The 22,102-nt window shown below is 39.2% G+C and overlaps 1 long non-coding RNA gene across 6 annotated transcripts in view; it reads right to left on the bottom strand.

The window, feature by feature from the left end:
• LOC122967646 overlaps positions 1-21,745 on the bottom strand; it is a 78,341-nt gene extending 56,596 nt beyond the window's left edge. For 5 of the 6 annotated variants that reach the window (XR_006398649.1, XR_006398651.1, XR_006398653.1 and 2 more), the window contains exons 1-3: positions 21,481-21,745; positions 20,617-20,767; positions 20,209-20,355 (exon numbers count right to left, since the gene is read on the bottom strand). This is a non-coding gene — a long non-coding RNA (uncharacterized LOC122967646). The remainder of the gene's footprint in view (positions 1-20,208; positions 20,356-20,616; positions 20,768-21,480) is intronic. The other variant, XR_006398648.1, reaches the window with a different exon arrangement.
• Between the last annotated feature and the right edge of the window lie 357 nt (positions 21,746-22,102).

The raw sequence follows: 22,102 nt of genomic DNA, 5'->3' as shown, positions 1-22,102 counted from the left end.
AATGCTAACATGCTGATGTTTAGCAGGTAGTGTACAATGTCTACTATGTTCACTATCTTAGATTAGCATGTTAATTAGCACTAAACACAGAGAATGGTAAAGGATGACAGGAATGTCATTAGTTTTGCAGGTATTTTGTCTTAATCCAAGTTACTGGACAAATTGAAATTTCAGAGAAGTTGGAGGATCACTAAAGAGATTACAGTTGAGGGGGACACCAAATGTCCAAATGTCATGGCAATCCATCCAATATTTGTTGCGACATTTAACTCAAAACCACAAATATCATGGTTCTGTGAGAGTAAAAGTCAGAGGATCGCCAAAAGTCATTAGGATTCTTAGTCTGGAAACCATGAATGTTTGTACAAACATGTTCGGTTCAAAGCCATCAAGTAGATGTTGAGATATTTCACAGGATGATTAAAAACTTTGACTTTGATCATCAAAGTCATTAGGATTCATTCTATGGGCTCCATTCATATCTGTACCAAATTGCATGGCAATCCACCCTGTAGTTGTTGAGATATTTTAGTCTGGACTAAAGTGGTGGACCGACCAACATTGCCATCCCTAGAGTGGAGTAAAAGATTGAGAAATTGTTTCTGTAGAAGAGCAAGTATGCTCAATTGACTTTCCCTGGATAAGTAATGGTTAAAAATGTAATAATCATATTGAGCTCTTGGAGTCCAGGTAATCTCTTTAAATCTTTCTGCACAGTGAATATGAAAAACCTGAGTGAAACAACAGTAAATTCTCTTTTAATTCTCTCGAGGCTCTGATCTTTTTAAAGAATTTAAGAAATAATACAGAAGATAAATACAGTATTTGACTCCCGTGTTTCTGCCTCTGCCTCTGAAGCTGGTAGGCTTTGAGAAACAATGTTATATGGATCTTGATGGGGAGAAGCTGCATAATTAATTTGTATATTCTAGCATGACAGATGTTTGATTTTGGCCGTAAAAGTAATTAATAAGAGAGTGGAGGGAGAGGCAGATTGCTGGAAGATTATTTATGAAGACTCCTCACCGAGCAATTTGGAGGTGGGGGGGGGGGGTTAGAGGCTGTGTGTGTGTGTGTGTGTGTGTGTGTGCTGACTTAGCCTACTTTCGGAGACACATTTCAGACTCAAGACCAGTTGTGTTTGTGTGTGTGTGTGTGTGTGTGTGTGTGTGTATGTGTGTCGGGGGGTATCAGCCCTTGCTCATGCCCCAACATCACCTGCTCCCACGGCTGTCCCAGCTGTTAGTCTAGCTGCTTCCACTGTTGTCTCCAAGCATTTGTTTTAATGTCCCTCAAGGTAACAACTCAAATACATGCAGAGAAAAAAAAAAAAAAAAAAAGAACAAAACGATGCACCTGTGTTTTTCTAGAAATTTAATTTCACTTACAAAGACCACGCCAATTAAAATATGGATAGTTTTTTGGAAAATATGGATGGAGAGGAGCCAAGATTATGAAGAAGGGATGGATGAGGGTCCAGAGATGGAGGGATGGGGGAATGAAGGATGAGGGAAAAAAGGGTCAAGGATGGATGGATGGAGGGGTACGTCAATGAACCTGTGTCAGCTAGTGGCAGGAAAACAGGAGGGAACCAAGGGAGTAGAGACCGAGTGGGGGAGCCATCTCTTTACACAGTCTAATTAGATTGAGCCCCCAAAAAGGCTTCAAGTGGAAAGATACGTGTGGGTGTGTCTGACTACGTTCAGAACGTGCAACACAGAGCACAGGTGGGAGGTACGCGTTTGCGATGCAAATCTGTCACAGGTCATATGAGAACTGAGATGAAGGGGAAAGGAACATATGAGGTATGCCTAAACACTTTTTGTGCGGAAACAGGATGTGTTCAAGGTATGGTCTTTGTTCCTGAACCTAGTTATAAAACTTCATAACAACATGGAGCTTGATGATTGTCTCTCTTCTGATTGTTCCAGAGGGCAAACCAGAGCACCTGCCCAGAAGAAGGAGATGAGCAGAGAATTCACCTCAGACAGATGTTGACATCTGCCTGACAGACAGGTGGGAAGGAAAATATTCGTGGGGTTCTGGTGGTCTGGGAATATTGTCCAGGTACACATGTGACCAGCTGTCATCTTTGGTTAAGGGTGTGATAACACCTTAACTTGAACTACAGAAAAAGGGTAACTGTGATACATTTTTGAATTCAGTTTATTTTAGTTCACACTGTATAATTACAAACAAACCAGGGCTGTAAAAAGAAGTCTCATGGACAAGAAGGAAATCTATTGGCTGTTCAATCATGCATGACTATAATGTTATAACTTTATGTATGAATGACGGATTTTTCTGTACTCTTCTCATCTGGTATTCATGTCTTTAAAGAGCATCATAAAGACAGCTGAATTTGAGGATCAGTCCAGCCAATATTTGATTTTTTTATGTCCTTATGAAGCCTACTACTGTTTTCTTGGGGGAAGACTAAGACTCAGGTTTAAGGAATCTTAATGTCATTATAATGGTACATATTCCAAACATGCTTGATGACCCTCAGTTTAATTCACTTACTCTGTGTCTTTCAGGTATGTTGTGTCCCGCTACCGCACCTGTTTCTAATAGTAATACATTAATGGTTTAACATTTCTAATTTTTCATATATTAAATTGCACTTTATTTTAATGCTTATTTTTGCTTGGCTTTGTGTCTTTTGCAAACCTTTTGTAACTTGTTTTTTAAAATTGGCATACAAATCAACCAGTCAGGGTTTCCACCAGTGTATTGCAAGCCCAGTGGCCCACCGGGCTTGAGTTGTCCCCTCACCGGGCCTAAGCATTGGGGATTTTTTTGAAAAATGTATTTTATGATGTTTTCTAAACTGAAATGTGTTATACAAGTAGTGTAGCTCAGTGCTTAGCGAGTGTATGGTTGAGGTTGAGAGAGAGAGAGAGAGAGAGAGACTGTGTGTGTGTGTGACAGTGAGGCTGCAGCTACCGGAGCAACCCACCTACCATACGAGAGCAGAATGAGACAAGAGCCGGGGAAGACGTGAGAGCAGCTGCTCACTAACAGCTCCGTGTGTTTACAGCAGAGAGCAGGAGGGAGGACAGACGTCTCACCCTGCTGCGACTCTGCTGCTGCTGCGGACGCACGGAGCAGACACTTTCAGTTTGTAATTGTAGCGTCTGTCGTCCAACTAAGTATTGATAACATGCTTAGTATTTTACAAATCACTAGTAACACCTTTACACATGGCAACATGTTCAGCACCTCCCCCCAAGCAACTTTTCTAACCCTGAAAATCATCAAGATATTTCACAGTGAAGTGTTGGACAAACACACCAATGGACTGATGGACCAACCTGCAACAAGCTGCAAAAAAAGACCAATATGAAATGAAGCGGCACAACACTAGTAAAAAAGCATGCCTGAACTAACAGAAAGACAGACCGAGGAGGAGAAAGAAAATAATTAGACACGGCTCAGTGTTTTGCAACAGCAGGGACGGGGCAATTTATGCCTCAATCTAGGCACAAACTTCAGCTTTTCTTTTTTTCCCTTTTTATTACAGAGCTGTACGGCTTCAGAAGATAATAATGAACTGTAATGGATGCCAAACAGTGAGGACAGGGAGTGAATGTAATTTCCTCAATGAGGGCATAAATCTCACACGGAGACTGTTACTGGAAAGTCTTGTGGATATTCAAATCTGCTGCTTTGATTGAAGCAGTCACAGTACATCACAGGCCTTGTAACTCGACAGAAGGTTAGTGCAGGTGATCTGCCACAATGTGATCATTGCAGGCCTGGATGCTCTGTGTTATTAGTCAGCAATGATTAAAAAAACAAAGCTTTGATAGTGGAGCCCAGGAAAGGGGCGATTTAATCACCCCCCCCCCCCCTCCTTATGTAATGTATATACGTGGTTGTGACAACACAGGGGTCTTGTTTCATTTAGCTGTGAAGTCTATGGGCTTACATTAATTCAGACCATATCCAGGGCTGTGGATTATGGGAATTAAACATTATCTGAATAAGAATAAAGGTGGAAAGGAAGGCATGGACTGGACAGCTATGGAGAAATGAAGGTCTGACTGATGAAGTTTTATGGCTGAAACATGATGAGACCCTCTGGTGAACAGCTTCTTGTACTGGCTTCTGCAGTGGTTCTTAATCTTTTCTCATTCAAAAGTACTCAAAAACAAAGATGTAAACAGATGTAAATCCAAAAAAAAAAGTGAATTTTGGCAAGAACTTTTCCTTCTGCTCTCTAGATTTCGTTTCGGGAAGTTAAAATCTTATTTCTGAAGATTGTTGTGTTGAGTCACTAAACTGCTGTCGAATTCCTTGTATGTATAAATATACTTGGCCGATAAAGATGATTCTGAAAGGAAAATACTGCAAAGTTTTATTATTTTACCAAAAAAAAGGCATTTTAGGACCTAATACTTGCCACAAATCTCCAAAATCATCTTTAAAGCGACTATAATTATAACTTTATAATAATAACAATACCAAATTACAATGTGTAATGTCAGATCTGTCGCTCACAGTGATGAACCTGCAGAGAATTATCAGCGACTCTGCAGCTCCCCTCGGCTTTATGGAGCTTTACAGCGAGTTTCAGCTCATTGTTTAGCTGTCTGGCTGCAACTTTACTGTTTACTGACTCTGAGAAGTACTGCATGTGCACTGAAAAAGTGAAAAAGCAAATATCATATCAATTTGTTCACTATCAAGTATCACTAGTTTGACCTCGTCGAAGTTGTCAAATTAAACGTCCTTGATAATAAACTGGTGAGACTGCAGAATGGACAGGTAAGTTCAGCCGCTGGAAAGTGACATTCTGTGCGCATAATTGTGCAGATGTGTCTGATTAATGGGTAATGCATTTGAAATTAATTACACAGCAATAAATTAGTGCTCTAACACAAGACAAAGTGAATTGAATCTTTCTCTTTCTTGAAGGATAAATAGAGAGATGAAATATAATGAAGAAATAGGGAAAGTGATCATAAAGAAATACATTTGCATACTAATTAAAGCAGCGTAATAATCTCCCCCAATATTCTTCAGAGGAGTGTACTGAATAGAAGTCATTTCCATAACGTACTGAATTATTGTCCTACTGTCCTACAGTACTGTGGGGAACTTCCTCCACTTCATCTGAGTGAGCTTTTTTTCCTCATTTCAAACTTTCTTTCTCCTAAACTCCGGCATCATTCATTGTAATTCCCGGCACACCCTCAACACAGGGTTAAATGTCCTCTCAATCTGTTAATTGCGAGACTTTATAATTCAAAGGAAGGGATTTAAAAGACCTGCTATAAATCAAATAACTACTCACAAGGTTTTAATGAATTCCTCCCCGTGACATTGCAGGTAGTATCGTCTAACCTGAAGACTCAACAATATTCAGTCACCACACTCATCACTAAAAAATGCTCATTTAAAGGTGATCTATGTTCAAACAAATCATGTACAAACTCTCAGGTGTCTGCAGCACAGTGGAAGATTAAAAAAGTTCAAACAAATAGTGCGTCTATGAAGCAGGCGAAGCAGGAATCGAACCCTTTAGAGAAGAGGAAACATATGGTCCTTCTCGACATCTTCCTAACCGTGAACCTGTCGCTTCTACAAGGCTCAGCAGCAGACAGGACAGACATATTCAACTGCAAGGATACTGGATTGCACCTGATCAAATGGAGCAAAGAAAGAAACAGACATCTATGAGTTTGTCGTTCATCGTCTCTGGCTTCCTCATCATTTATTTCAATGAGACCACAGCGTTGACACAGCAGGGGTGCTGATGTAGAGGCTCGATGAAATAAAACACAGGGTCCTCCAGCAAAAGAGTTGAACCTGGCTCGACATTTACCGCAACGCAATATCATCTAGCGATGCACCGCATTGGCCAACAAAATACACGCATGTCCACATTCCTGGCAGAAAAACTTTGTAATGGAACGGCATAATCTGACTCTTCACATACACACTTTGTAAACTCATAAACATCTAGAAAGATGCTCCAAAGTTAGCAACAATGGGTTAGCCTAACCTGAAGACGCTAAACAGAGTAGGGCTGCTGAGTCTCCTGACTTTTGCTCAACAATGTCTGATACACTCATCAATTACAAGAGTACATCGAGTACAAGACGTGAACAAATACTGAACTTCACTGTTTTGCCTGTAACAGGAAATGAATGTGAATCAAACAGACTGCTACCAAGACTACTGCTAGTTTTAAATTCAAAAGCTTGATTTTAAAAAAACCACACAAAATACCAAAGCCAGTGCAGCACCATTCGCAATTTTTTTTACTTATTATAAGCAGCTATTGTGAGTTGAACTGTGAGATGACTGTGTCAAAATATAGTTTAAATGGCTACAGAAAGCTTGTAGGACACAGCTTGTGTTTTAAACAAAAAATGTAAAATGTTTTATGACCTGGAGACAGGTTGGATACCTATTATGTTACTACAGCTGGACAATTATTTGTATGAAAACTCCCATTCCTGTTTTAATAACAGGTACATGAGTGTATACAGTACGAGATGGAGTGTCTGTCAATGTGTGTGAGATCCCAGTATCTGTATTTGTATCTGTATTTGTTGAGGCAGCAAAATTATTTGTATCTGTATTTCTATTCGAATAAAAGTGGAAAGAGGCTTAAAAATCCTGTTTTTGTTTTTATGACACTTTTAATTTTAGAAAAGGTTTTCATGAATAAACTACCTTACAAAGGAGGTCCCTACATCGGGTCTTAAACTGGAGTCTCCCAGATCATAGACGACTGAGCTGATTACTGAGCTAATTCTTGCTTTGCACTTTTCATTTATTGCCTATTTTTTACAACCTAACTTTGTGGAAAGGAGAAGGTGAACAACAGGTTATGGAGAGTCTGTTGGGAGCACTTTGCATGTGTCAGTAGCTCAGCTTTATCTCTGGGGAACACCCCCAACAAATAGTTTTTAAAATATTTGTATGAAACAAATATTTGTATAAAACCCACTATTTGTGCTTTGCCGAATAATGTATTTGTATTTGGGCACACTCCTAGTGCATACACAGATGTGTGTATGCTGTATGTATGTCTTATTAAGATACACTATAAGTTGGCCTATTCTTAGTCTCCCTGTGTCCACATGGCAGTGAACATGGATGCATTACAGCACAAAAAAACTTTCACTAGTTGAGATTAAATAAATCCTTCTGTTAATTTCCTGGCCGTCTGTCCCTCATCTGCAGTCGCCAGGAGCGGCAGTGTGCCTCTCCATCCCAGCGGGGTAAACCTCTCAGAAGCAATATGTAATTAAACTCAGAGAGCATATTCTTTAATCCTAAAGGCTATTATAGATTTATGGTCAGTGCATTGTCTGAGCTCCACAATGGCTTTTCCTCACTGCACTCTTGTGGATACCGTGAGCCCATATATGTTCTTAAATGGGTAGATAAAGGTTTTGTAACCCTTTTAAATCTGGCCTCGTAATGGAAGTGCTACAATGGCTTACTGCCCTCGTGGGGTAATACGTTGGCTTTTGTATTTGTCCTGGGATGGATAGAAAAGCTTACAAAGGATAGAGGAATCTGTAATTATAATGCATCAACCGTCATCAATGACATATTTTTGAACCCATTTTCCAGTCATATTTGAAACAAGCGGAGCTGTACATGTGAAATTGTAATTATGGTGTATTCATTTTTAGCTCCCGGGGATTAAAGTATTGAGTATGTTTAATTGTAAGTGTTCTACATTTTAGAACAGTGGAGCCCTGATTAAGAGTGACCTATCCCCACGACAGGATGCTTTGAAATGCCATGAATACTTAACTTAATTGCTACTTTTATTTTGCAATATTTTGACTCAATCTCTATTGTCTGGATCTTTGGGGAATCGCTGATGTCATGTTTCCCTTGTGTCCTAATAAGCATTGGTGGAACCGGGTTTTTTTTGGGGGGGGGGGGGGGGGGGGGGGGGGGGGGGGGGGGGGCTCTGCAGGATTTTCTCCTTTAGTTCAGTTTGTTTGGCCAGCTGAGAAAATCATTTTTAAAAAGCATCTTGTTATAACTTTATATTTTGTGGTTCCTGCACTTTGCGACCTTGTCATTGTTGTGTCTGTATATTATACTTCACTCCCATCTGTAAAGTGCTTTGTAAATATTATTTTGAAAAGTACTCTGGGGAGCAAAAAATTCTGTTCAGTCCAGACGGATCAAAACAAGTGTGTTTATGTTCCCTCTTATGTAAATGAGATAAAGCACTTACTGCACAGTAACAGTATATATAATGCTTTATCATTTACCCCACTTTATCACAGACTACATATCCAAACATAAACAACATAAGACAGTACTGCATCGACACACATCATCTTAAAGCCATTTCTAGTACGTCTTTTTTTCCCCTGACCAGCATGTCTTTAGTCTGTGGAAAGAAATCAAGAGTACTGTACAAGGAGGAAAGAAACTGTAATGAAAGAGAGAAAATGCTAAATCCAAACAGAAAGGACCAGGAGGAGATCTGAACTGAAGACTACCTTGTGGTTACACAACAATGCCAAACATTTAACTACTATCCATACTAAAATGTTTATATGTATCCATTTCCTTTCTTGTTCTTTCTTACAACAAATATTGAGACTGACATGTCCAAAAATACAAAAGCATTGGTCATTAGTTCAAATTACATTTAAATAGCACAAGCAGACATAACTCAATGTTGTTATCCTGCAATTCTTCCAATTCATAAACCAAGTGGTTTAAATGACCTAAACCTACACTGCTAGAGGTTGGACGGCCAAAACACTTGTGTGGATAAGTTCTGACCATTAGATGCCATTAAAATGTGTTACTGGCTGAGAAAACTATGTTCAATAAACTTCTAAGCTACTTTGACGTTTTTAGCTACTTGCAAATTTTGTTTAATTGTTTTCTTTTAACAGGTATTTTTGACCATGAGCGGACAAAATAGAAAAAAAAACTCAACACAATCAACTTTTCTTGTGTGGTTCGGACAAAAGAAACATCACACCTATTATGCACCACAAACAAATAATGACTTTTTGTCTTTTTCCAGCAGCAGTTGGACCCTTTCGTCCTTCTCTGTCACACACACACGCAAGTAAAAATCATCAGGTCCTGGCGCCTCAATGATAATGTATTCTCTCTTATTTGACTTTTTAATGGGCTTTCACCTAATTATCATCACATGGTTCCTCAGATGTGTGCTGGAGAGGGAACTCAGGAGTCGGGGAACAAAAGGAGGTCAGATTTGGAGGTGTTGGCACATGGCCGGCTCGGCTCCGATACCCCCACTCTGCCCACTTTTGCGCGATGATAAATTTTCCCCTTGAACATGATGTCAATATGTTGATGTGCCTTCCTTTATTAAGATACCATCCAACTGATAACAAGTCCTGCTGTGTGTTACCAACATAAATAATTAGAACAGAGACCAAAGAACGGCAGGTGGCTTTTGGCACAAAGAAATAATCATACTTGATGTGGAAAATAAAGTAAAAGGACCCATCTGTTCACGGCAGGGGGAGGCGAAAAAACACGTTAACATATTGTCACTAACATTATGAAATACACAGTTAATAATTTAGTCATGGCACATGGCTCCGGACACTTGTTTTAAATAATCTAACAGAAGTGAGCCAGCGCCTGCTCCGAGGCTTCAAATTAATCGCAGATTTGCACGCTCATGACTTGTCCACCGGCCATTTTGTCACACGCTCTGCCAATTATTTACTCAATGGGTTTATGAAGAAAGAGGTGGCAAAGTCATGTAACGCTAAAAATAATCGTCTCTGATATGAGATCGGCCAAAAAGTGGCAGCAGAAGGAAGCTGTTGAACCCTGAACTCTCTGTCTGTCCGTTATTTATTTATCTCAACACCCAAGATCTTAATTGTCACCATGAGCAAAGTGCATGACCTGCAATTAACTGAAATTAGCAAAGATTTACTTACTTTGTCGGTGTAACATAACGTTGTATTCTCATGAAGTCAAACTGTTTAAAAGGTGTAAATGAAGCTACTGAAGAGGCCCAAGCTTTAACTACATACCAAAGTACTTGCTGCTTATTATTGTCCTGTAAAATTGTTATTTTTCCATATGTCAAAAGTGACAAGAAATTGCCTGGAAACAACTGTTTATAAGACAATGAGCCCACGTTCCACCTCCTACCCTCCCCCCGCATCATCGGCTGTCTGTTTGCATCTTTTTCCTTATCTTATTTTGCAAGTTAAGTTTAACTCTTAAGTTCTCTTAACTTGTTGGTGGAAAAGTGCACCTGAACTTTGGTGTTTTGTTCATACAGGAGATTATGTATAGCATGCAAGACATAATATTATAGAAAAGCAGTCCAAGTGTGCACTGTGAAGCTGAATTTTGTATGTATAAAAAAAAAAGAACAAAAATGTAACCATCATCCTCGTCCATCATTCATCCAGAGTATCTATAACCAGTCATCCTGTGCAGGGTTGCAGGACGTCTGGACAACCAAACAACAAAGACATAAATATCAATATCAGGTCTGACTTGGCAGACACTTAATATTTAAGGAAATCAGAAACAAAAACAAGACACACAAGAACAATAAATGTTATTAAAGTCCCCTTCCACCCGAAAATGTGTTTCTCTTCTTGTTACTTTAGTTGGATGTTTGAGCTTCACTGTGCAGAGTTTAACACTGGAAGTCTGTTTTCAAAGTCATCTGCTCAAAGTGGATATTTTCTGTGCCGTAAGCAAAAACTTATGATTAAGATGTGTACTTACGAACATGATTTGTGACATCACAACTAGTTTGGAGCTAATAGTGGTCCGGTATGCAACTTACACAAGTGTGATGTGGAAACTTGAAGCCTCCAGTGCACAAACACTGAGAATGAACGTTACAGTGAAGTAGCAGACATCTTGTATCCAGCAGTTTTAAAATGAACAATATTTGCATATTCATAGATTCAGAATTTTTTAACAAGGGAGAAGAAGGAGATGTTGTTCTAAGGATTTTAATGAGATAATTAAACATTTTTGTGCCAAAAAACCCCCAAAAACATTAGATGCAAATTATGATTCAAAGTAGAATATTTTATATAAATCTTAAATCATGTCTGGAGGGGATTTTTAACAGTTACTTCAAAGAGCCCCCTTCACTAATCCATCCATGCTAAAAGACTGGGTTTACTACCTTTACAGTACTGTAGAGCAACTGTACAATATTCAATAAAGCAATACTTATCAACTGCATAAAATAATATATGTTGTGAATGAATTCATGCCGTTGCAAACGGCTAAAATACATCTGTATGCACCCAGGCTCAGAGGCCATGGATACACTGGGAAAATCAAATCACTGGAATGAAGAGGCTGTCTAGGGCAGCCACTTCATCCAATCAAAGTTCAAGAGGCCTCCTGTCAAGAGCTTCTTGACTGTTATGAGGAAACACTGGCACATTTACGCTACCGCGGGCGCCTGCATTGATATAATTTCCTCATATTCTGTTGTGTACCAACAGGTTCATCTGTGGAGGGCCGTGCAAATCAGATTTATTTACTTGCTTGTTTGAAATGATCAGCTTAATGTTTACTGGTGTGTGGAATCATCTTTGGTATATAAATGAGATGATTAAGGCTGCAGGGCTTCCCCGCTCAGGGAGTTGAACAGCCGCCTCCGAACACAGCAGTGGCGCCTCCACTATGAGACCAACTTCAACGCACATCATGTGCTCATCAGCTGGCACCTTATCACAGATTTTTCTCTGTGAGTCTGCATAAAGACACAGTCATTTTAGTCGGAGAATACTGCAGTCTGCAGCCAAACCCCTGATTAACAAATCTCCGCAGATCAACAACTATTTGGACTGAAAGCGTATAATCCACTCCTCAGGATTCATGAATATGTCTCTGTAATATAGTTAATTTATCCACAGTGTAAATGTATAATAGTAAACAAGGCAGAGGGGAGAAAGAAACAAAAACAAAAGCTTTAAAATAAATAACAGCTGCTCCACTGGATGTGTTGCATCTGTCTAAGATCAAAAATAGCAGAGGTTTAATTCTCAAGTTAATAGCTGATGCATGTTCATCGTTAGAGCTTGGATTGGAATAAAATAGGTGCCAGTGATCCACACCAGCATTTTAGATTTGGTTGTTTGTTTATTCCCAGCTGTATGACAATAAAGGGGTAACTGAAACAAATATGAATGTTTAGATGATGTTGCACCTTGACTACTTCTTCTGTCTGAATGACACATCCAGTGTCTTAACTCACCCGATGCTTAGCGACGAGACCGTCCTCCCAAGAAAAATGATACAATAGGTCGTAAATGTCAGTCGCCCCAAAAACGACTTATAGTCACGTTTGAGTGACAGATGCCATCTAGCAGCCGTAGTAATTATAACCCAGAGCAGTGGTGCAGTTCAGATGAATTATTTATATGTCGACAAACTTCCTCAAGGGTAGATGGAGGATATAAGCCGACAGTGGACTTTACCACAGGAGACCACTGTTTGTTTCACAGTGTCACATTACCTCTTTAAAAAACGCAACTACGATCGTCCCCCAACCTTAACCCTGCGGTTATTATCGTAGCCTTGATGATGATGGTCACCTGTCTTTGAGGAAGTAGTAACTTTAACCCACAACACATGTTTCTCTAACCTTAACAAAGTGGTCATTTCACCCAAACAATGATCTTAACCACAGTGTTGTCCCATCATAAAACAACTTTATTTTTTAACAGTGATCTGTAATGATGTCCTGTTCCATTACCGCCAATAGGGGCGCCAGATTAGAAAACGCTCCTATGAGCCGTTCTGGAGTCACATGGTCGAACAACGTATTTGGCTGTTTAATTTGGAGGACATGTAGCCTGTGTGAGTTAATGGGGTAATGAAACCCTTCAGAACTGTTGAACTCATACATGTCTGAGCATAATACTGGAAGAAAGTAAGAAAGTAAGTAAGAGGTTTCTTACTAGGGATGTGCAGAGAGCCCAGTATTTGTATTTGTATCGGTATTTGTTGAGGCAGCAAAATTATTTGTCAGAGATTAGATGTAACAACAAAGCAGAGGAGACAGACTGAGATAACGATGTAACCGACCTGTGCGCTGGTATTTGACATGTTTTTGTTTTTTTTCTTCCCAAAAACAAATAATTTTTAAAATATTTGTATTAAACAAATAATCGTTAAAAAAAAACACTATTTGTGCTTTGCCGAATAACGCATTTGTATTCGGGCACACCCCTATTCCATACTTTGTATCTTTTTTTCTAATAAGGATCACAACATCTGTACCAGATCCTTTTGGATGTTAAGATAAACACTGATGAACCCCTAAACCTCTATAAAACACCGATACACTTTGACTTTCTAGTGTCTTTCTGATACTCATTCATTCATTAATACAACTGATGATTGAAAGCAGCGAAAGCTTTTTAAAACCCCTCTCCACAAACAGACCGGCTCAACACACTTACAAAGTGCTGTAGGACTTGTATAATAGCTTACATCTCTAACATGAAACTTGTTATTCTCATGTAACTCTCCTTAATTCATTAATTTAATTCCCCTTAAACAATACATTCAACTCAAGGCTCTTTCCAATCTTGTTTCAATTAAATGTCGCATGTTCAGACAAGTTGCAGAGGTGCAACAGCAGCAAAAGAGAGCGAGAGGAGGAAAAAAAAAAAAAAAACACACTGGCACATCTCCCTTAAAATGGCTGCTCCTGTATCCCTTGCAGGGAAACATTATTCCTAATAAAACTCTTTAATAAATACTTCAGGTCCTTGGAGAGTTACTTGAACCTGAAAGGAAACACTGTCTATACCCAGGAGCAAAGAAGGCCATTACAGCTTGTAGTGGAAGATTTAATAGGTGTCATAATTTATCATGTAAACCGAAAAGTGTTTCTTAATTAAGTGCGCACGTTAATGAATTTTTTAATTTGATCCCTGTAAGTACTTTGCCATGCTAATTGCAATATTCCACACATTAGTTATCGGCTATTGCCCTTGGCTATTTGCTGTCATGAAGAAGGGACCCCCTTTTCCCCTCAGCATCAGTTCATTAACTGAGTCTGAGTCTTCTGCCTAAACTACAGAGGCCATATTCTTAGTATGTATATGTGCGTTTGGGTCTCACGTTCTCATCAGCAAACATACAAAGTTATCTGGCTCTTTGCACACTTACTGAACTGACTGTGATTGGACTTTACAGATGTGAATCTTTTTTTTGTGTGCTGATAAAGTCCAGTCAGTTGTATTTCTTAGTAGCTCGAGCATCTGTTAGCTCATAACAACACATCCTTTGGACCTCAGACTGAAACTGTACATGAGAGTAATCACTGAGTGAGCTATTTAAAATGACTAATGCGGGCCGGGCTCGGTCTTGATGACTCCCTTTGTATCCAAAGTCTTGCTATCAGTGGTGGCAGGCTCATATTGTTCAGCGCAATTAATCTGTTTGAGAAACATAATAATGGAGTTGCCAACTGCTGCTCGTGCTAGTATTTTATTAATCAACTGCAATTAGGCAGTGCCGCTATGTCCTTAGGATGACTTTTCATTTACTTGCAGAGGAAAGCAGTAAGCCAACCGGGGTTCAACATAACCAATGGCCCAATGGCCCAGGACCAGTTAAAGTTTATATGAGTTGATTGGCTGGGCCAGTGACTGCCAATCAGAGAAATGGGTAGTTTAGTTAGTACAGTTTAGGATGAGGGTAGAACATTTCTCTTCATTTGATAACAAGAGTAAAGTTAGGCTTCCCCACTCATTATAAACATGACTAGGTTAAAACCTAGTTTATGTCTGGACTGGAGGGCTTCTAATTTGAAACAATGGATACAGGAAGTGGCAACCAAGCCCCCCAGGAAGTGTGCCAGGCTTTGACTGAAGCCAATTTGTTTTATATTGTATTTCACTTACCCACCACAACTCTGAAATAGTTTTAATAGCAGTTACTGTCAAGTTAATCATTAACGCTAAGACTAAATGACCCTGATACTGTGTGTTTCATGTGTGTAAAGTTTGCATTTGTAAAGGTATTTGTTATATTGGTTTTTCCTTTATTCACCATGAACAAGGAAGTGCTTTATTTTGACAGCATTTTTTTTGCGAAGACCCACCCTTACTCTGCCTCTGATTGGCTCTAAACCTGATATTCTTATCCTAACCATCTCACTCCTCATGCCTAAACCTAACCAACGAAGGCAACAAGTACTAGCCAATTAGAGGCAGAGTAGGGGCAGGTCTTCGTGGAATGTGGGTGGGAAAAGAAAGGAGTTTTGAAAAAAGACACTAGATGTGTGTAACATGTGTAAATTGAGAGTTAGTCACACTGGCGACAGCGCACAGATCCTCTTTTCTCACATAAATGTCACATGATAGTCTCCTTCGGTAGGTAATCATCACACTATCCACTCGCCATACAGGAGTCAGGCTTCTAGCTGCTCCAAATAGATGTTATTTGGATAAACTGACCACATATTGGAAATCTAAATGATTATTTTCTCGCCTGAAAAAATATCAAAACTTAATAAAGTGACAATTAACAGTCCTACAGCTAAAATTACAAAAGCTTAATCTCCGCCATCACTGCCGGTTGGTGCCAAAATGCATTCTGTGATACTTAGCTTTAGCCACCTTCTGCCGACCAATGGTGTGACTTCATCACTCAGTCAGTGACAGACATTCACTGTTGTGGTCCAGCCGAAAAGACGAGAGACAAAGAGAGAGAGCAGCGGTGGTCAAGCGAGGAGAGGGAGCGGCGGTAGCGAAAACAAAGCCAGTGTATGAGAGAAATAAAAGGTTATTTTCTGATTGTTTCACGGCGGTTACGTTCTAAAGCAAACAAATAAATAACCATCAAACACTCAACAGATGATTTATTGTGGGAGACAGACGCTCTTGGTGTCTGTTTCATTTTTCCTCTTTTGCATTTTCTCCTTTTTCATTCATTCATTCCAGTTCAACTCCATGTCTGTAGAGGACAGGTGGCTTGAGGAAGCAGACAGAAGGAGCTTGGAGTGAACATGCGCACACAAACAAATGCCATTATTTTTCTCTCTCTCACTGTTCTATCTTAACAAGTACATTTCTGCAGATCTCTCAGCATTGTCTCACTTCTTGACACAAGAGTTTATTATTATCAAGGTCATCCATACTCGCTGAAATGTTAGTATCGTAAAATCTGTTCTCTTCTCTCCTATGTAGTCCATAATCTCTGGCTTTACACAAAATATGAAGAAACCTACACTTATACACCATTCATTTACTGATCCAGTAGGTGCCTAATTTTATATTTTACATATTTGTGTAATATATCAACATTACATATCCATAACTGAAAGGAAAACAACCAAATCTAAAAGGAACTTATGGAAAAAAAAAAAGAGTTATTTTCATTTTTTGGCTGCAGGGCCAGTGAAAATATACAAGAGGCCAGTAAAACTCTGATCAAGTGGGCCAGTGGGGAAAAAATGTTACGCTGGACACTGCCAACACAATAGTGCACTCAGTAAGAAATACTGTTCGCTGCTACAGAGATCACAGATGGGCTCAGACAGACAAAAAAGTAGCAACAATGTGGGGGAAATTATTGTCAGCCACTAACCAAATGATGGTGCGTTTTGGCTGTTTGTCTACTTTATCAGTGACTTCTGGAAATAACAAAAAGCCATTTTGTGGCTGACTTACACACTAAAACTCCAGCTGGCTGCTGAATTTTTACAAAGTACCGGCACTACCGTCACCTGCAGATGAGACAGCTTCACATCCTACGCTGCAGGTTTATGACCATGGATGGATTATGAGATGAAGGGCCCCTGTGCAAGACATCTTAAAGCCTGTTTTGTGGTCAGTATAACCATATAATTAGGGAGGTTTATGATTTCTTTTAGCAGATTGGGCAGCCTATGACTGTACTGAACCTAAAGTTAACCAAAACTATAGGCTACATCCAACATAAAAAACATGAATAATCATTCTCTTTAAAGATGCAACAATGGCTTCTTTCTTTTAAGAACCTAGGAACTTTTTACCATTTTGCATTGCAACGATATATATACTGATATGTATGTTCACATTGTCGCTAGGCCTATGCTTGGTAGGCTTGATCGATAATACATGATCCTTTTAAAGCTCCAAGACATGGTTTATGTAATTTGTATGGTTCTCCTACATTAGTTGTAGGTTGCCTTCTTTTGGCTCAATCTGGTTCGAAATAGTTGTGGTTATCATTAGTTTAAAACTTTGCAAAAGCCACTGTTAAGTGTTCAGGTAAAGCATGTCTACAAAAAAGCAATAGTAGAAGGCTTTTAAGCGCTATGAGAGCAGATAGATGATAGAAAGCTGTTAAAATAGGACATAAACTAAAGTGAAATGACATACAAGGAGTCCAACTTCAAGATAAGAATGTATTAGAGAATGCAGAGGAGGGAACTGATGTATTTCTGAAAGTAGAGTTGTAAGTTGTAATGTAATATGCTGACTGGAGCGGGAGGTTGGGACAATCAAAATGCAGTTAACGTAAAAGTCATTCAAACTAAACTTATGCGTGAATTTAATTCAATTACAACACATAGAATCAGACCTTTCGGAGTCACCGTACTTATAATATTCTGCACAAGGCTGCAGTGAATTTCTCCTCCCTTCACCCTCACTGCACAGTCACAGTTAAGATGGATTTGCTAAGCCCTTTAATTTAGCCAAAGCCAAAGGAACACAAGGCTATTAACACAAATTTTATCCTCAAACCCCCCTCCTCCTCCTCCCCTCTCCTCCCTCCCCACTTTGTGTCATGACATTCAAGCTTAATGGAGAACTCAGCAAAGGCAAACGCTTCCCCATAAATGTTTCATGAAGTAATTCCACCCATATGAAGAAACTCAGAAAAAAATCTGTTGACATTATCCCGCCGATGTTGTCGGAGCATCTGCAGATGAAATGTATTTAATATTCACGGGCCGTCTTACACTCTGACATTAGCCGAGGAAGATAATCCCTCAAAGATTAAATTAAATGTAGGCTAGAGTGTTTAGTGCTGCTATTGTTTTCATTAGTGCAAAAAGGAATTGTACTATGATATTAAATCGTGCTGCTTGGCGAGCACTTGACATCCGTACTCCCCCAGCCTTTCTGATAAAACATAATGTCATTCGGGGTCCGTAATCTCCAAGCAGCAGGTTAGCATTATAGTTTTTAGCTACACTTAGCGGTTACTAAATATGCATTTGTGGTATTAAAATAAATCTTCTGTTGAGATAAAAGCAGAAGGTGCACTACACTCCCCGGCTGGTTCGAGCCATTTGCTCATCCTCACTTCAGAGGGGTGAAGTTAAGATAGTGAGGATGATAATAATGCGACGTTTTTACTATTTATGCGAGTAATCAGATGTTCTCTGTTCCGAGGGCTTTTTACGGAAGTATCAACAGGTTGCGGTAAAGCCAACATCTGCGATTGTTGATTAATTATGGTTTGACAGATGTTACTGAATGTCCGCAGAGTCTGGGATTTGAGGAAAGTCTCGTTCGGTTCCTGTTATCCACACTGAACAAGTCCGGTTACAAACGGACATCAAGCACAACTTTGTTTTGCACTTGCTAGCTTGGAAACGTCTCTTAGATTTCTGTATTTACGGACAATGTATTCACAGTATACTGCATTATTTTAACAAATAATGGAGGACTAGATTAAACATTATGGACTCCTGCGATTAATAAGGGACATGACAGAAGTTGCAGTAGGACACGTCAAAGAAAAGCAGTACAGAGGTAACTATAACTAACTAATCACTGTAATACAGCAGAACCAGTAGCTTGAGTAGTACCAGCAGATGATGTGCGCATCAAATATATACCGAAATATCAATAAATCAATGTATACTGTATGTATTTGAAATATGAGTATAATAAGAGTACAGATGACTCAAGTTTGAAGTTGCTGGTTGTTTGAGTGCTGTAACAAGCAACTTTCTTGCCATCTTGTGATCCTACATTTTCATTCTAATATTAAAGATCATCAAGGACAAAATCAGTTTGAGCTCTTAATTGTTTGTCCTAAGCAGCAGGCTCTCTGAGGATATTTTTAAAGTCACAAAAACAACGACAAAGACAAATTTGCATTTTAAAACCAGCCCCAAAAAAACCCCTCTCTTCTTCCTGAAGATGTTCACTAAAGGGTATCTTCTAGGTGCACACAGCGTCTTGACTGACATCCCTGAGAAAGCTCAAGGTGCTGCACTGCAGGCCGGTTTCAAGGTGACGTTCACACAGAGCTTTGATGGTTTGTTTCTTCCTCGCCATGCTACTATATGTAGAAGGAGGCACAGTGATCCCAGCAAAACATGTAGGTGATAAACTTGGACTACAATCACATTTCATCAATGCATACAGTATGTATTCATCTTACTGAGAATACTTTGGTTGTTCACGTGTTTATTTGTGTTTGTATGTCATCCTGTGGTTTTAGTTTCATTATTTAAGGAGCAGGAAACACTTAAATAGTCAGTAACATATGCTTTTCAAAATCACAGTCACTGTTCAACTCAGATAACTTTCTCCCACATGTCTTTTTCATTAGACAACTGTGTTTTCATGCTTTGTGAATCGGGGTATTCACTGTTTTTTTTTCATATTTGTACCATCAGTGTCTTGCTTACTGATGTTCCCATACCGTCTAGTCACAGTCACAAATTAAGATGAATAGAGTGATGCAGATGAGTGAATAAGTGGAGAAGTGGCTGAGACAAGAGTCAAGCAAAAGTATGCCCAGGATAAAATACTGGTCTCTAAGTATGACAGTGATATTTGGCATCACTAGCTAGTAAGTTGCATTTGTTTTATAGAAGACAATGACAACAAATCTCTCTTGAATCTATGTGTATCTGGATGCTGTTAATTTGTGTTAGTTAGTCAGTCAGTTAGTTAATTAGTTATAATTAGTGTTGTATAGCATTTGTATTTTAAACTAGTACTAGATGTTATAACTTTTTTAATTAATTGCTTTGAATTCTAACTTTAACAACACACCATTAGTCTTCCATAATTTATACTTAAAGATGCACATCAGTTCCATGTTACCACAACAGGTGCAGATTTACAACCTAATAATGGTTTTCCTTTTAAAGTTCTTGTTAACTGGACTTTGAAAACATGGGGGCCAAAACATTTGTGCCAAATATAGTAACTTAACATTTTAAAAACATGTTTATTTCTCTTAGAAAGCCTTGTAGGTGAGACTCACCTTGGGTTGGTCAATTCTTGGAAGTCCAGACAAGATCCTGAGTAGTCCATCCCTGCACCAGGGTCGGCCTCTGCCACCTCAGGATCCCTGACACAGAGGGCTGCCCCCTCTGTCAGCCTGGCGTGGCTGATCAAGCTGTTCCAACAACTGGAAGACATCACAAGTTAAACACTCATTATTTTAATTTGATGCTAATCATGTGTTAATGAGACTAATCCTCGCAATGATTCAGGTAATTTGCTTAATGGCTGCCTAGAGTCCAGATTACAGCAATCAGTCACGTTTGATAAGATGTCTGTTGCGGGGCAGGGGGGGAAACTCGGTGAAGGAGAGGAGGACAGGGAACAGGTGAAGGCCAGCAGGCCTCCGGGAGAGTCAAGACATGCTAGTTCACCAACCCTCTCTCACCTTTGAGCTGTTAATGTCTCAGCTCTGCATCGGGGGGGGAGAGGGTTTTTGATATTTCCCCTCAATCATCACTCCACACGCCATTTGCCGTTCCCAGCGAGCTGGATGCTGAACATATTGGAAACAACTCATCGCAAGAAGACCCTCTTACCTAAAGCAGTGGCACAAATCATCAAATGAAGTGCACGCTAAAGTCCTAGTATACCAAATAGGACAACATTTACCACCTAAAGTTAGGGAAGTTTTTATCATAAGTGCAAATCTGTTCACTCATTTCCTACAAATAGTTCAACACTGAACTCTGATTATACTGTGCTGGTATGCCAACATGAATTTATCTTTTTCTTTTTTTTACTTTTTGGTGGAAGAGACTTAGAGTTAGTGGTGGAAAGTGAGGTACTTGTACTTTACTTGAGTATTTCCATTTGATGCTACTTTATACTTCCACTCCACTACATTTCAGAGGGAAATATTGTACTTTCTACTCCACTACATTTATTTGGCAGTTTTAGTTAGGCTACTTTTCATAACAGCTCTGAAGTCAGAAATAATAGTCTCACTGCTTGAATTATGATTAAATGATACAAGCTAGTTTTCCAAAGTGAAAGCTGAAAATATAATCATGATTGTAAAAATGACACTAACCCTTGTCATTTATTCATCATGACCATGGCATGATGCTGGGCGGTCAGTTAGCAAGCTAACTAGCTTCCTTACATATAGCATTAGCTACAGGCTAGTCTGGCTAATTTGAAGCTGAGCTAACGTTTGCTAACATTGGTTTTTCCAAATATTTAGTATGTCTAGATAGTTTTTTCCAGTTAGTAGTTATAATATATTCATATTAGTTTCCTCTTGTCTTACCTCTTGACTTTTTCCACCAGTCTTTAGTGTTTAGCTTTAGAGGAGGCTGTAATCTGGTTTTTAGAGAATGTCAAACAAGACAGCAGGGGTTAGCTAGCAGAGGGGGCGGGACTTCTTTATTTAAGGGACCGAGATAACCCTTAATTCTTCGAAATACAGTGTCAATATACTGTATAACTTTAGCTTTTTTATTTTTCATATGTTCTTATTGTTAATTTGACTGATTCTAGTAGGTCTTGGTGGCAATTTTCAACAACTCAATTAAAAAACACGTTTTAAGTGCATGGTTGTTTGATTGACAGATGTCTCAGCCAATGACAGTCTGTTGTTTCTGCTCGCTCAACCGACCTCTTTCCTCCAAGGATTTTCTTGCTCCATTAACAGCCAAGATGGAAACAAGGTGTGACTTTATGGTGCAACCACAAACTCAAGCTTAAAATGTCTTGGTGGAGAATTTTAAATATGTCGTTTAATTTAAAATACATTAAAGTTTTAAAAAAGTTAAATATTTGGGAGATTTTTTTTTTGATTGACTGATTAACAGGACTTTCTGCAAATGACAACCTCTGACCCATTCACACCCCATCTCTGACCTCCTCCATGTTTTCCCAAATTAAGATTT

Source organism: Thunnus albacares, chromosome 2 (assembly GCF_914725855.1).
Source record: "Thunnus albacares chromosome 2, fThuAlb1.1, whole genome shotgun sequence".
In the NCBI taxonomy this organism is placed as follows: domain Eukaryota; kingdom Metazoa; phylum Chordata; class Actinopteri; order Scombriformes; family Scombridae; genus Thunnus; species Thunnus albacares.
Note: the sequence above shows the minus strand (reverse complement) of the source record. Positions and strands in the feature narration are given on the sequence as shown.